This window comes from Vulpes vulpes, chromosome 6, assembly GCF_048418805.1.
Source record: "Vulpes vulpes isolate BD-2025 chromosome 6, VulVul3, whole genome shotgun sequence".
Taxonomy (NCBI): domain Eukaryota; kingdom Metazoa; phylum Chordata; class Mammalia; order Carnivora; family Canidae; genus Vulpes; species Vulpes vulpes.
In genome coordinates, this window is record NC_132785.1 from 129,818,247 (window position 1) to 129,831,373 (window position 13,127).

The following is a 13,127-nucleotide window of genomic DNA, read 5'->3' on the forward strand; positions in this document are numbered from 1 at the left end:
AGGGAGCCACGGGGGGGTGCGGAGAGGGGCTCGAGGACCCCGACTCCTTGGACGGCTGCACTGCTCGCACCCACTAATCCCTCGCTGGGTGAGGCCTGGCTCCCAGCGGCCCCTCTCAAGTCACCGGGATCGCAGGGTCATCCCTGGGAAACCTGTCTCCCTCTCGCTTAGGCCACGATCTGCGGTACCCAGTGTTTCCCATCATAAAGCCAGATGTCCCAGTCAGGGCACCCAGGCCACCTGGCTCCCGGGGACGGCTCACCTGATTTCTTTTCAGGACAGGAAGTTCCCTTTCTGGGCACAGTGCAAGTGGGAATCACAGCTTCTTGTCCTTGTCACCCTCACCTCACCAGTCCCCTTTGATGCGGGACCCAGTGACCCACCTTTGCTGGATGGGGAGAGGGCACTGGGGGGAGGGTGAAGTGTATAGGGACGGATCTGCCCCAGCCTGGGCTGTGCAGGGAGCTGGGGACAGGAGAGGGGGGGCTCCCGCCCATGTGGTGATGGCCCTGGCGGTGGTGACGGGGAGACATGCCCAAGCTCCACTGCTTGCTCCTTGGTCACCGGCCTTTGCGCCACCTCCCCCTCCGGGTCGCATCCCCTACCCTGGCCCCAGTGTCTGACCCGGAGCACGAGCCCAGGACCCAGGCCTGTGGACTCAGCAGAGGTGCTGGGCGTGGAGACGTGGCCCCCCTGCCCCCCCCCCAGAGCCTTCAGCCTGGGAGCAGTGACGTCCCCTGGGCGAGCCTGTTTCTCCAACTGCAAAGTGCAAAGAATAAAACCTCTGCCAGTCACGTGGCAGGGTGGTGACAGGTAAACTGCCCACGGCGCATGTGGAAATGTCTCGTGTCCCTCGAACTTGGCAACTAGGCGGCTGCGTGCTCGCGTGGGATCGGTGGGGGGGGCCCGGGGACCCTCGTCTGCGGGCGCGGTGGGCTGTGCGCGTGCGCGGGTGTGTGAGCCCCCGACCTCGGCTCCACGGCCCGCGCAGCCCGCAGGTGGCTCTGAGCCCTGAGCCCGGGGACGCCTCCCTGCGGACCTTCCCTCCTGAAGCCCGTCTGTGCCCTCCGTGGGAGCCCCCGGGGCCTCGGAGGTGGGGCCCTAACCTCTCCGGGTGACGCCCGGGAGGGGGCGCGGGGGCTGGGGGGCGCGGGGGGGCGCTGGGGCTCGGGGGGGCGCGGGGGGGCGGGCACCGGGGGCGCGGGGGGGCGCGGGGGGCGGGGGCGCGGGCACCCTCGTACCCTCCGAGGAGAGCGCGGCCGGGCTGAGAGCCAGACACCGCGGCCCTCGCCTAGTTTCACTTTCTCTTTGTTCCCTCCCACGGGACCTCTTTGAAGGGGGGGGCGTGTCCGAGCCCGCGGGGCCAGCTCGGCGTCACCCCCACCCCCCCAGCCCCGCGGCGCGGCCGGAGCGCGGGCCCCACGGAGCGCGCGGCGGCCGGGCTGGGGCGCGGGGCGGGGCCGCCAGGTGCGCGGGGCGCGGGGCGCGGGGCGCGGGGCGGGGCCGCGGGCCGGTGAGTCAGGGCCGCCCCCGCGCGGGCGCGCCGGGCAGGGAGCGGGGAGCAGGTCCCCGGGCCGCGGCCGCCCTCTCCCGCCGCGCGCCCCGCCGGCCCGGAGCCGCCCTGCCCGGAAGAACCGGTCGGGCCGGCGCGGCGCGGTCTCGCTCGGGCGGCGGGGGGGGGGGGGGGGGGGCGGCCGCGGGCTTAAAAGGCGCCGCCGCCGCTCGGACGCAGCCGCTGGGCCACGCGGGGCGCGGGCGGAGGGGACGCGGCGCGGGACGCCGGGCTCGCGGGGCTCGGCGGGCGGTGCGGCGGGGCCGGCGGCCTTCCCGGCGCGCTGGGTCCAGTGGTTCTCGACAGTTCAACAGTTTGTAGCGCAATTGTGAAATGTTTAGGACCACTAGCCCCGGCGGGCCCGGCGGCGGCGCACGCCACGCGCCCCTGCGAGGAGCCAGGACCGAGGACCGAGGACCGAGGACCGAGGAGCCAGGAGCCAGGAGCGAGCGGGCAGGAGCCGGGGGAGCGCGGCGGGCGGGCGGGCGCGGGGTTGAGAGGCGACGCCCAGCCCCGGTGGGAGGGCACGTCGGGCGGCCGGGAGGGGTGGCCGCAGCCTCTGGGGAGCAGCAGCGGGCGGGCGCCCCCCAAGCCCTGCCGCCTCTGCGCAGTGTCTGGAGGAAACACAGGGCAGCCTGGACGGCAGGTCACACGGGTCTGGGTTCGAGGTCCACCAGGCCACGCCGCGCTGGGTGCCCCTGGCCAGTCACCTGCTGTCCCTGAGCCCCACCTGCACGTGGGAAGGAGGGGGGGTTGCCCCTGCCCCTGCCCCGGCCCCCGGGGTGCAGGTGAGGCCCAGCCTGCAGGACCCCAGGCCGCGGGAGGAGGACGACGCGCTCCTGGGAGGAGGGTCCCCCCTGCAGCCAGCACCTCCCGCTTTGGCCCAGCCGACTGCTCGCCACCCGCTCCGTGGGAGCGCCCAGGAGCCCCGCGCGGCGCCCGGCCGGGCCACCCTGCCCTCAGGAGTCCAGAGGCTCTTGGCAGTGATGCTGCCCCTGACCGCAGGCCGGTTGGCCCTGATTTAATTCGACAGCGCTCTCCGCCATCCGCTCGGCCCAAGTGAGACCAGGGGGTGGGGGTGAGGGTGGGGGTGGGGGTGGGGGTGGGGGGCTCCTCTGGGGTGTCTCCTGTTCTGTAGCTCAGAGTCCCTTTGTACACTGTGGGTACGTGACTGATGAAAATAAATGTGTGTTCAAAGCTTCACCGCGTCCCGGGGCTGTCCGTCCTTTCCTCCCCAGACCTCATCGGGGTCCCTCCCTCTTCCTTCCAATCCCAGAGGAAGGGATCATGGGTGGGGCGGCCAGGTCCCCACCCTGGGCCCGGCCCTGTGGTCTCCCAGCAAGCCCCGCTGCCGGCATCAGCTCCTCTGATGGGGGTGGAGACCCCTGTAGGGCCCTCGAACCCTCTCCCACCTCCCTGAGCCAGGCCTCTGGGCCACACACCGTCTCCTCTGCCCTGAGCTGCGGCCTCCTGGAGCCAGGTGGAGGAGAGGAGGCCGCACACAGCGTCACCCTGTCCTGGCACCCCGGCCAGCTGCCACCCCGGGCCGGCAGGACGCTCTGGCTGTGGGCGGGGGCAAGGTTGGAGGGCTGAGGGGTTGGGGTGATGGAGGACCCTCCTCTGCTCCCCGATCCTGACACACACGGAGAATCCCCGGGTCTGTGGCTTCCAATCCCAGCTATGCCACCTACCAGCAGGTGCCCTTGGCCAGTCCCCCTGCCTCTCAGAGCGCTCATCCCTTCCTCCTTCTAAGAGGGGTGTTGGGACCCGCCTCACAGGACTTGCTGGAAAGCCCAGGAGCCACTGTGACCAGAGCATGATGTGGAACAGAGTGAAGGTTCACCCCAGAGATGGCATTACCTCATGGGCGGGTTGGTATGGGGGGCCCACAGGTGGCAGTGGGCGGGGCGCTCACAATCAGCCCCCTCGATCCCTGGGGCCTCCAAGCCAAAAGGCAGATCCTACTTTGGGTCCCAGGAGTCATTCTCTTTAGTGACAGAAGCCGCTGGGCTGTCAGCGGGAGGCTCTGCGCAGAGCAAGGTGACAGGAGAGGCATCTGGCCCCCCGGGGACACTCGCCCCCCTTCCTCCCTGCCCTGTCCCCCCAGAACCCGGCCTGCGGTGCTGAGCCTGCTCTAGCTGTGCAGACAGAGGGCCTCCTCGGACACGGTCGCAGGAATCATCCTGGCTTGCCGGGGACTTTCTGGTTCTAGCACCCAAAGTCTCATGGCCTAGGAGACCCCCCTCCGTCTGGGCAACCTGACACAGTTGGTGGCTCTGCCTGGGACCGGCTCGGCAGACACAGCCCCCAGCTCCTGGGACGGCTGACGGCCTGTCTTCCACAGAGAAATAAACTGTGTCTCGTTAAAGCCGCGGTTATTTCCGTCTCTATCAAAGTAGCTAAACCAGTATTCCGAGTCAGGGGTGTTCAAGCTTCGCCATGTGGCTGAATCACTGGGCGGGGGTGGGGGGTGCTAGTGAAGAGCCCCCAGGCCTGGGCTCAGCCCATAGGATGGGCCAGGAGTCGGCCTCCCTCCCGCGTTCCCTGGTGATTCTGAGAGGCCTGAGGCTGAGCACAGCCGCCCTAAGTAGGAGATCGTCAGCCCTAAGTAGGAGATCGTCACGAGGAACGGGTGGAGGAAGGGGAGACAGACCAGGCTCTTGGGGCTGTCCCGGGCCACTGCAGCCCTGGGGAGCAGGAGCCCCCAAACAGAACCTGCCCGTGAGCCCCAACCCCCCTCAACCCGCTGGGGGCCTACGCCAGGCAGGGAAGCGGGGGCCAGATGATGGCTTCTTGCCTCCGCCACACCCTCGGGGACTTGGCGAGCCCCTGGGGACACAGCTGCCCACGCTGCGAGGGCTCTGGGGCCAGAGCCTCCAGCCCCTGATCTTCCCCTGTGGGGATGGAGGGCACACGGCCAGTCCTGGGGGGGGGGGTCATCCTTCTCATTTCCGCCCATTTATAGAGGTATGATTGACGTCTGCCTCCAGCGTTTACAACCTGATGACTTGGGTCGCGTGCATGACCCACCAAACCATCACCCCGTGGAGGCGGTGGGCACATCGGCCGCTCGTCAGGGCCAGGATTCATCTGGCTCCCTGTGGCCCCCTCCTCCCTTCCCCACTCCCCTGTCCCCGGAGTTTGCTTTGTTGGGGGGATTTTCAGCTGCAAGTTCAATGTCTTTAATAGAAACCCCACCATTCAGGTTATCTGTTCCTGCTCGGGCGAGTTCCACCGTCCGTGTCTCCCCAGGAAGAGGGGAGAGCTGGGCTCCTCTCCTGTTTACTTAAACTGTCAGATTGTGAACTTAAGCGTGATACCCTGTTATCATCCTTTTAATATCTGTAGGGTCTCTGGCATTACCTCCTCTCCCATTCCTAATATGGTGCCTTGTGTTTTCTCACTCCTTGTCCTGATCAGCTTGGTTAGAGCTTTGTTTGTTCATTTATTTATTTTATTGATCTGGAAAAACCAGATGTTGCCTTGATTGATTTTCTGTATTATTGTTTTGTGTTTTATTTAATTGATTTCCGCTCTGATCTCTGTTTTTTTCCCCTCTCTTCACTTTGGGTTTATTTGCTCTGCTTTTCTAGCTTTTTTTTTTTTCTTTTAAAGATTTAATTTATTTATTCATGAGAGACAGAGACAGAGAGGCAGAGACACAGGCAGAGGGAGAAGCAGGCTCCATGCAGAGAGCCCGATGCGGGACTTGATCTTAGTACTCCGGACCAAGGCCCTGAGCCAGAGGCTGACCCCAACCCCTGAGCCAGCCCCCAGTCGTCCCTGCTTTTCTAGCTTCTTAGGGTGGTGTGCGTTAGGCCACTTGAGCTGTGTCTGTCGTTATAGTATTTTGTTTCCTCTGTGTTTCATCTTGGATAGTTTCTTTTTTTTTTCTTTCTTTTTTTTTTTTTATTTATGATAGTCACACAGAGAGAAAGAGAGAGAGGCAGAGACATAGGCAGAGGGAGAAGCAGGCTCCATGCACTGGGAGCCCGACGTGGGATTCGATCCCGGGTCTCCAGGATCACGCCCTGGGCCAAAGGCAGGCGCCAAACCGCTGTGCCACCCAGGGATCCCTAGTTTCTGTTTCTACCTAGATGCTCGCTGCTTCTGCAGCGGACAATTTGCAATGAACTCCACGAGTGTAATTTCCATCCCGGCCACCAGATTTTCCGTCTATGGAGGTTTGATTGGGTCTGTTTCAGGGTTTCATGGCTCTACCGAACGTATTCGAGCATTCCTGGGTCTTCCCGAACATACTGGAATATAAATACAAAATAGTTTTAGTGTTTCTGTTGCCGCCTGTGTCATTTCTGGATCTGTTTCTATTGCTTGGTTTTTCTCCCTATTGTGTGGTTTTCTGCTTCTTTGTATGCCTGGTCTTGGGTCGGTTGGCACACATTGCGAGTTTTACATAGCTGGGCGCTGTATACTTCTGTATCCTGTAAGTATGTGTGAGCTTTGCTCTGGGACACAGCTAAGTTGATTGTGTTTGATCCCCTTGAAGGTCTCATAAACTTCCTGAGGACTGGTTCCACCTTTATTCTAGGGAAAAGTTTTCCCCAACAAGGAGTATCTGTACTCTGTGCCCTGTGAATGGTGAGGCTAATTCCTTCTGATGGATGGGAACACACACCATTTCTGGCATGTATTTTTTAAAATAAATTCGGGGAAAATATGCATCACATAAAACTCACCATTTTAACCGTTTTTAAGTGTCCTGTTCAGTGCTGCTAAGTACAGTCACAGTGTTGTGCCACCAGCAGCACCACCTGTCTCCAGAACTTTTTTCATCTTCCCAACCTGAAGCTCTGCCCCATAGACACAAACCCCTCTTCCCCCTCCCCAGTCCCTTCCCCTTCTAGTTCCTATCTCTTTCCATGTGATGCCCCTCAGTACCTCATACAGATGGAACCATACAACATCTGTCTTTTTGTGACTCGCTCATTTCATTGAGTCCGATGTCCTTAAGGTTCATGCATGTTGTAATAGGTGTCAGAATTTTCTGTTTTTTAAAAAAACGATGATGATGATGATGATGATGTCTGAAAAATGTTGCATTGTACTGGCGGACCACAGTTCGTTTGTCTCTTCACCCAACGATGCGCACTGGGGCTGCTTCCACCTTTTGGCTGCCGTGAGCGACACTGCTGAGGACATGGGTGTGCATGTGTCTGCCCCGGGCAGGTCCCCAGAGCCACGCTCTCTTCGCTCTCTTCTCTCTCTTCGTGACTCAGCTTCTGCCGACCCACAGCCACAGCCACACCTCTGTCTGGCGGTGCCTGCACCCTTCGGGACGCACCCTCTCCACGCTGGGCCCCTCGGCTCTCCGCAGGCCACAGGCTGGGGCAACTGTGGGGCTGGCCTCATTTGTTGCCTGGCTCCTGCCTGGTATCCCATAGCCATGAACTGATGTTTCATATATTTGGTGCATTTAAAAAAAAATATTTATTTATTCATGAGAGGCATAGAGAGAGAGTGGCAGAGACACAGGCAGAGGGAGAAGCAGGCTCCACGCAGGGAGCCCGACATGGGACTCGCGATCCAGGGTCTCCAGGATCCCACCCCGGGCTGAAGGCGGCGCTAAACCGCTGAGCCACCGGGGCTGCCCTATTTGGTGCATTTTTAAGTTGTTTCTGGTGGGATTGTGAATCTGGTCCCTGTCACTCTGTCTTGGCCCAAAGTGAAATCTTCCCCTTCTCCTTGTTATCCCAAGGACGGTCGCTGAAGCATCCAGCTGCGGACCGCTGGTACCCTCCTGCTGCATTCCTTTCCTGGGGACGGCTCTGGCTGTCCCAGCCGGCCATCTGCGCATGGCCTCATTTGTGGTTAGGCCTTTGCTGGGCTCTTCAGGGCCACCGTCTGACACTGGACTGTCCTGGGGGCTCAGATGTACCCTCTGCTCAAGGTGGGGCGTGGGGCTGTCCATCACAGCTCACCCACGTCCGGGTGTAGCACTTCACACTGCACACAACTTCCCTGACAGCCTGGGGGCACGTGAGTGCTGCCCCGAGGGCCCGCCCCCAGGAGTGGCTACTTGGTGGGTCTCAGCGGCAGAGCCAGCGCAGTCCTTCAGGGGGACTCTCTGGGTACCTTCTCTCCTGCCCTGAGACTCGCAGACCAGCCTTCCTGTAACTGCAGGCAGAAAGTCACTCGAATGCCCCTCGGGCCAGAACGGGGGTCTTGGGAAGACACCCTGATGCTCCGGCCAAGGACACAGCCATGGCCCGGGCAACGCTTGGTTGTACATTTTGCTAAGTCAGGCTTATTTAGTGTTTATGCCTTGTTTTTAAATTATTTTTTAAAGATTATATGTATTTATTCATGAGAGACAGAGAGACAGAGGCAGAGACAGAGGCAGAGGGAGAGGCAGGCTCCCTGCGGGGGGCCCAATGCAGACTCGATGCTGGACCCCAGGATCACACCCTGGGCCGAAGGCAGACACTAAACTGCTGAGCCACCCGGGCGTCCCTCCTTCTTGGTTTATAATACATCCGCGTAAGGATTTAATTTTCTTTAGGAGTCACTGCGGCTCAGACCGTGAGAGGTGATGTATAGCATGCAGTTGCTTTCCTTGTAATTCCCATTGGGAATTTTCTCTGTGATTATTCAGAAGCATATTTTTCCTTTTATCTACATTTCTAAATTAAACAAATCATTTTTTGAAAAATTAAATTTAAACACGTGTGTAATTTTACAAAGTCAGATAGTAATTATAAAGCTCGTTGAGAAACACCGGCGCCTCCTGCCCTGTTTTCCTGCTCCAAGTGAGCATCCTCTGCGCACTGTGATCATACAGCAATGTTTCCTGGTTCAGCTTTTGAATTTCTTTTTTTTAATAATTACCTCATTTAAAAAATTTGCAGTTTTCTTATGTAATTGTGAGGAACTCCGTGCTCTTTGATGTTCAAACCTTTGAAGTTTAAGTCTTTCCTAATGTGTTCAAATATATGAAATCATTTCTTTTCTTCTTTCCTCCCCCCCGCCTCCCCCCCTGCTCTGTCCTGAGGGCATCCCCATGGAGTGCTGAGTGCCCGCTCCCCTCTGCACCCCTGGGGAGTCCAGCCAAGCCGAGACCTCCATTCACTGCCACCCCAGATGCCCTGCATGTCCTTCTGGGTTGGGGTTTAGTTTCCTTCCTTGGTTCAGGTCCTTATCTCGGGGGAACCTATCTGCCGGAACTTTGAGAAAGGGAAGAAGTCAAAGGTCAGATGCTTGTCTTTATGGCCTTTCTGTGCTCACAGCAGGGCCGAGTGCAGAGTTCCCTGTAAGGAGTCATTTCCCTCAGAGATTTGCAGACTTTGCTCAGTCTCCCAGCTTCCTGGGGTTTCTGCTGCAAGCTGGACACCGGCTTCCGGCCTGGCCTGACGGAGGCTTGAATCCTGCCCCCCCCCACCCCAATGTGAATGAAGGTGAATCGTGCCGGGCCGTGACCCCTGGTGCTCCGTCGTGGCCTGGCGCTGTTTTATTTCCTCACTGTGAGAGTGTCGCTCTCTTGTCCTGGAACTCCTAGTATCCAGACACTGGACTTGCTGCCCTAATCCTGCCCCTGTGTCCCTCCTCCCCGTCGCCTTCCTCTGCCCTCAGTGAGATCTCGACTTTGGTTTCCAACCCTTCTCTTGAGTTTTATTGCTGCTCCCATATTTTTATTTTCCCGGTGCTTTCCTCCTGCTCCTCTGGATTGCGTCTGTACTCAGTTCTCCTCCGCCCCTGAGCAGCCCCCCAGCCCCCACCCCATCTAGCCCCAGTCAGTGGTGCTGCAGCCCAGGGCCTGGAGGGAGGGAGTGGCTCCCTCAGCGCCCCCTCCTTGTTTACCTAGCTCCCACTGTTCTCACCAATGCTGTGCACACTTACGTAAGCCCTATTGCACGTGCACCTGTGCACGCCCAGAGCTTATGTTCATGAGGCCACCTTCACGCCCAGCCTGGTCCCCGGGAGTTTGGAGTTGTGAGGGACCCCGTCCTGACCTTGAAGGGGTGTAGGGGATGAGCTCCCTGGGGGGCGGTTCTGGCACAGCGGCAGGCTTGCACTGAGGAGTTCTCCACATTTTCCAGGCCCCCCCCCCCCCCCAATGTGTCCCTCTGGCCCAGTCACTGCCTGTTCCCGGAGGGAGAGGGGAGGAGGTCAGCCATGTGGGGCAGGTGGGCTGAGGCCTGCGGGGCAGGGGGGTGGGGACACAGGAGGACCTCTTGGTGCACCCTGCACCCTCTGGGGTCTAGAGCGAGCCCCTGCCCCTCTCAGGCCTTAGTTTTCCTATCTGCATGAGTATCTACTGTTGGTTCCTGGTGTTGTTTTGAAATTACAAAACCCGGTGATCCAAATACTTTTGCTTCCACCCAGACTGTGGCCAACACGCGCCACCTGTTGGCTGTAGGTGGCAGTGCCCGTTCAAGAGGTGGCTGCGTGAACACTGGGCACTGGCTCCCCAAGGTCCTGCCTCTTCTGTGACCCCCAAGGAGCCAGGGAGTCGGGGGTCTGCTTCTGCTCCCTGTCAGCCTTACCGACTGGCTGCCTGTCTTCCCTAAACCTTCACCGACACCTGGGATTGCCTGGCCTGAGCAGGGCTCTGGGCGCTCAGACAGGAATCTGATTTCTGCACAGCCAGGTGCAGCGGGGGTACCGGGGAGCTTTCCTGGCACAGGGGGCATCTGAGTGTGACCTGGAGGTGGAGTTGGCCAGCTCTGAGGGGGAAGTCCAGGGGAAGGGGACAGACCTGCAGGACTGGACTCCCGCAGGCACGAGAGTAGGAGGGAGAGGTGAGCTGAGCCCAGAGAGGACGAGATCCAGGCTGGCTGAGGGACTGCCACTTGTGGCTCAGATTTCTACCAGGGCAGGGAGCCCTGGCAGGCTGGGCAGGAGGGCCTGAGTGCTCCGCTGTCACAGTGAAGGTTGAGGGGCTTTGGGGGCCCCTTGGTGTTACGTGCATTTCATTGTAGGATCGGGGAAGGCTCAGGCCAGTAATGCTTCCATTTGGACCTGAATGTGTCAAGGCTGTCAACCTGGCTGACCTGGGGGGTGGGCCGGGGGAGCCTGGTCGAGTTACCCCAGAGGCAGGGGCTGGCACTGCAGCCTTGCTGTGGGTGGGGTGGGGGAAGGAGTCAGCTGGGGGCAGCCAGGAGGCCAGGGCCGGGATGGGGCTGGGGGCCAGGAGGGCTGGGCCAGGGTGAGAGATGGAGAGACAGGAGCCCCTCTGCAATGGGAATTCATACAGGAACTGGCAACAAAAACCCTGCCCGGGATTCACTCATGCCTTTATTTCTTCAACAAATATCAGGGGGTCTACTCTGTGCCAGGGGCCAGGGAGGCAGTGATATTCTAATGACGGACAATGGGCCAAACAGGAAACGTGTACAGCGGTTCACGATAGGACATAAGGAGCAAAATGAAAGCACGGGAGGTCTGGGAGTCGGGAGGGGCTGGAGTTGTAGGAACTGTGCGCGGGGAAGGTTTTGCTGGGGTGACCTACCGGAAGATGCCTGGAGAGGGAGAGAGAGAGCCCTGCGGGTGTCTGGGGATCAGCACCCCCTGCAGTCGCCCCAGGGTCAGGGCGCCTGTGTTCAGGGGCAGCGAGGAAGCCTGTGGGTCTGGGGTGGACGGAGGGGGTCGGTGAGGCCTTGCAGGGCACGGGGGCTCCCCGGGCTCGCTGGGAAAGAGATGGGAAGTGGGGGTTTTGGCCTCACCTGTCTTCTTTTTTTTTTTAATTTTTAAAATTTTTATTTTTTATTTTTCTCACCCGTTTTTTTAAATAAAGATTTTATTTATTTGTTCATGATAGAGAGAGAGAGAGAGGCAGACACAGGCAGAGGGAGAAGCAGGGTCCACGCCGGGAGCCCGACACGGGACTTGATCCCGGGACCCCAGGATCGCGCCCTGGGCCAAAGGCAGGCGCCAAACCGCTGAGCCACCCAGGGATCCCTCTCACCCGTCTTCCTAAAGGCCCCCCGGGGCTGCTGTGTGGAGAGCCCACCCCAGGGAGCGGCAGGGGGTGCAGAGCCCTGGAAAGTGGGTTTTGACTCTGGACCTGGTGCCAGGGTAGCGGGGACAGGAGGTCCTGGTGGAGAGCACATGGGGGTGGTGAGAGCAAGCAGGAGTCGAGGCTGACTCTAGGCTGACAGAGCTGAGTGAACGGATGAGCAGAGGAATGATGGGGAACCTGACACCCCGCCACCAGCCCCCTCCTGGAGCCCCTCCCCACCGCGCGGGGACGATGGGCGGAGGCCCCGGGAGCAGCCCTGCCGGGCCGCGGGCGCTGGCCGAGGTGCTGAAGCCAGGAGCCTGCCGCGGAGGGAGCGCGGGTGCCCTGGGGTGCCAAGCAGCGGTGGGCACCCAGCAGCAGGGCAGCGGGGGGTCACAGTGAGCGTCCCCGATCTGCGGGGAGCCGGCCGGTCTCCCTCTCTTAGACAGACAGGCCCTGATCCCTCAGCCCACTGTGGGGCTGACCGCCTTGGGCTCCTGCTCCGTCCCCAGGCTGGGAGCTCCCGGGCAAGGGCCCCGGCCATCCTGCGCCTCCCCAGCGGCACTCCCGAGGCCCTGGGGGCAACGGGGGAGAAGATGCAGCAGGACACAGGGGTTCTTGATTGTAGGGACAGCGCCTGGGACGCACGCTGGCAAGTCCCTTTGCCGCTCCGTGCCTACTTCCTTGCTTTAAGACGGGGATCACGAGAATGTTGTCATTGGGTAAGTGTGGTCCACAGTTGATGCTAGTGTTTGCTCACCCCGCAGAGAGGACTGCCTTCCCGCCGGCACTCAGGCACCCCTGAAGGTGGGCACGGCTGGGCTGTCATCCCCCTGCTGTCCTGAGGCATCCTTCCCCCACCGCAGCCCACCCTCTGCAGGGGTGCCAAGGGGAGCCTGGTGAGCTGACCAGGCCTGCAGAAGCGTGGGAGGGTCCCAAGGCCCCTTTGAGATGAGGGGGAAGGTTCTTTCCCTCCCTATTTTTAAAAAAGAATTTATTTGTTTATTTGAGAGAGAGACAGCATGAAAGGGGGGGTGGAGGGGCAGAGGGAGGGGGAAAAGCAGGCTTCCCGCTGAGCAGGGCGCCTGATATGGGGCTCCATCCCAGGACCCCAGGATCATGACCTGAGCCAAAGGCAGATGCTTCACCCATGAGCCACCCGGGCGCCCCTCTCTCCCCACTCTTGGAGGGGATGAGTGTCTGTCCCCACCGAGGTGGTTCTAGCCCATGCGCCTCGGTCATCTGACCTCAGGCACTGACACATCCGTATGTCTTTATTAGATACTAACAGCCGGGGCTAAAATCCCACAGGGGTTAGTACCACGCTGAGGGATATAAAGTGGAAGTGAAAGCGCCCCCCCCACCCCCAGGTGATGACTCTTACCTGTGTCCTGTGTCTCTCCCACCAAGGGTCCAAGCCTTTATGGGCAGAAATCTCCAGAGAGGCAAGCCTGACCATGCCCTACCCTGCCTCTGGGCTCCCGGGGGTTGACCTGTGTCCACAGTCACAGACGATCAAATGCTAGAATTCGTTGTCCATTTTCCTACCGATCCCGTTTTCCAGCACCACGGAGACTGCTGCCCCGTGCAGTCTTCCAGAGGGCGCGGTGGGGGCGTCAG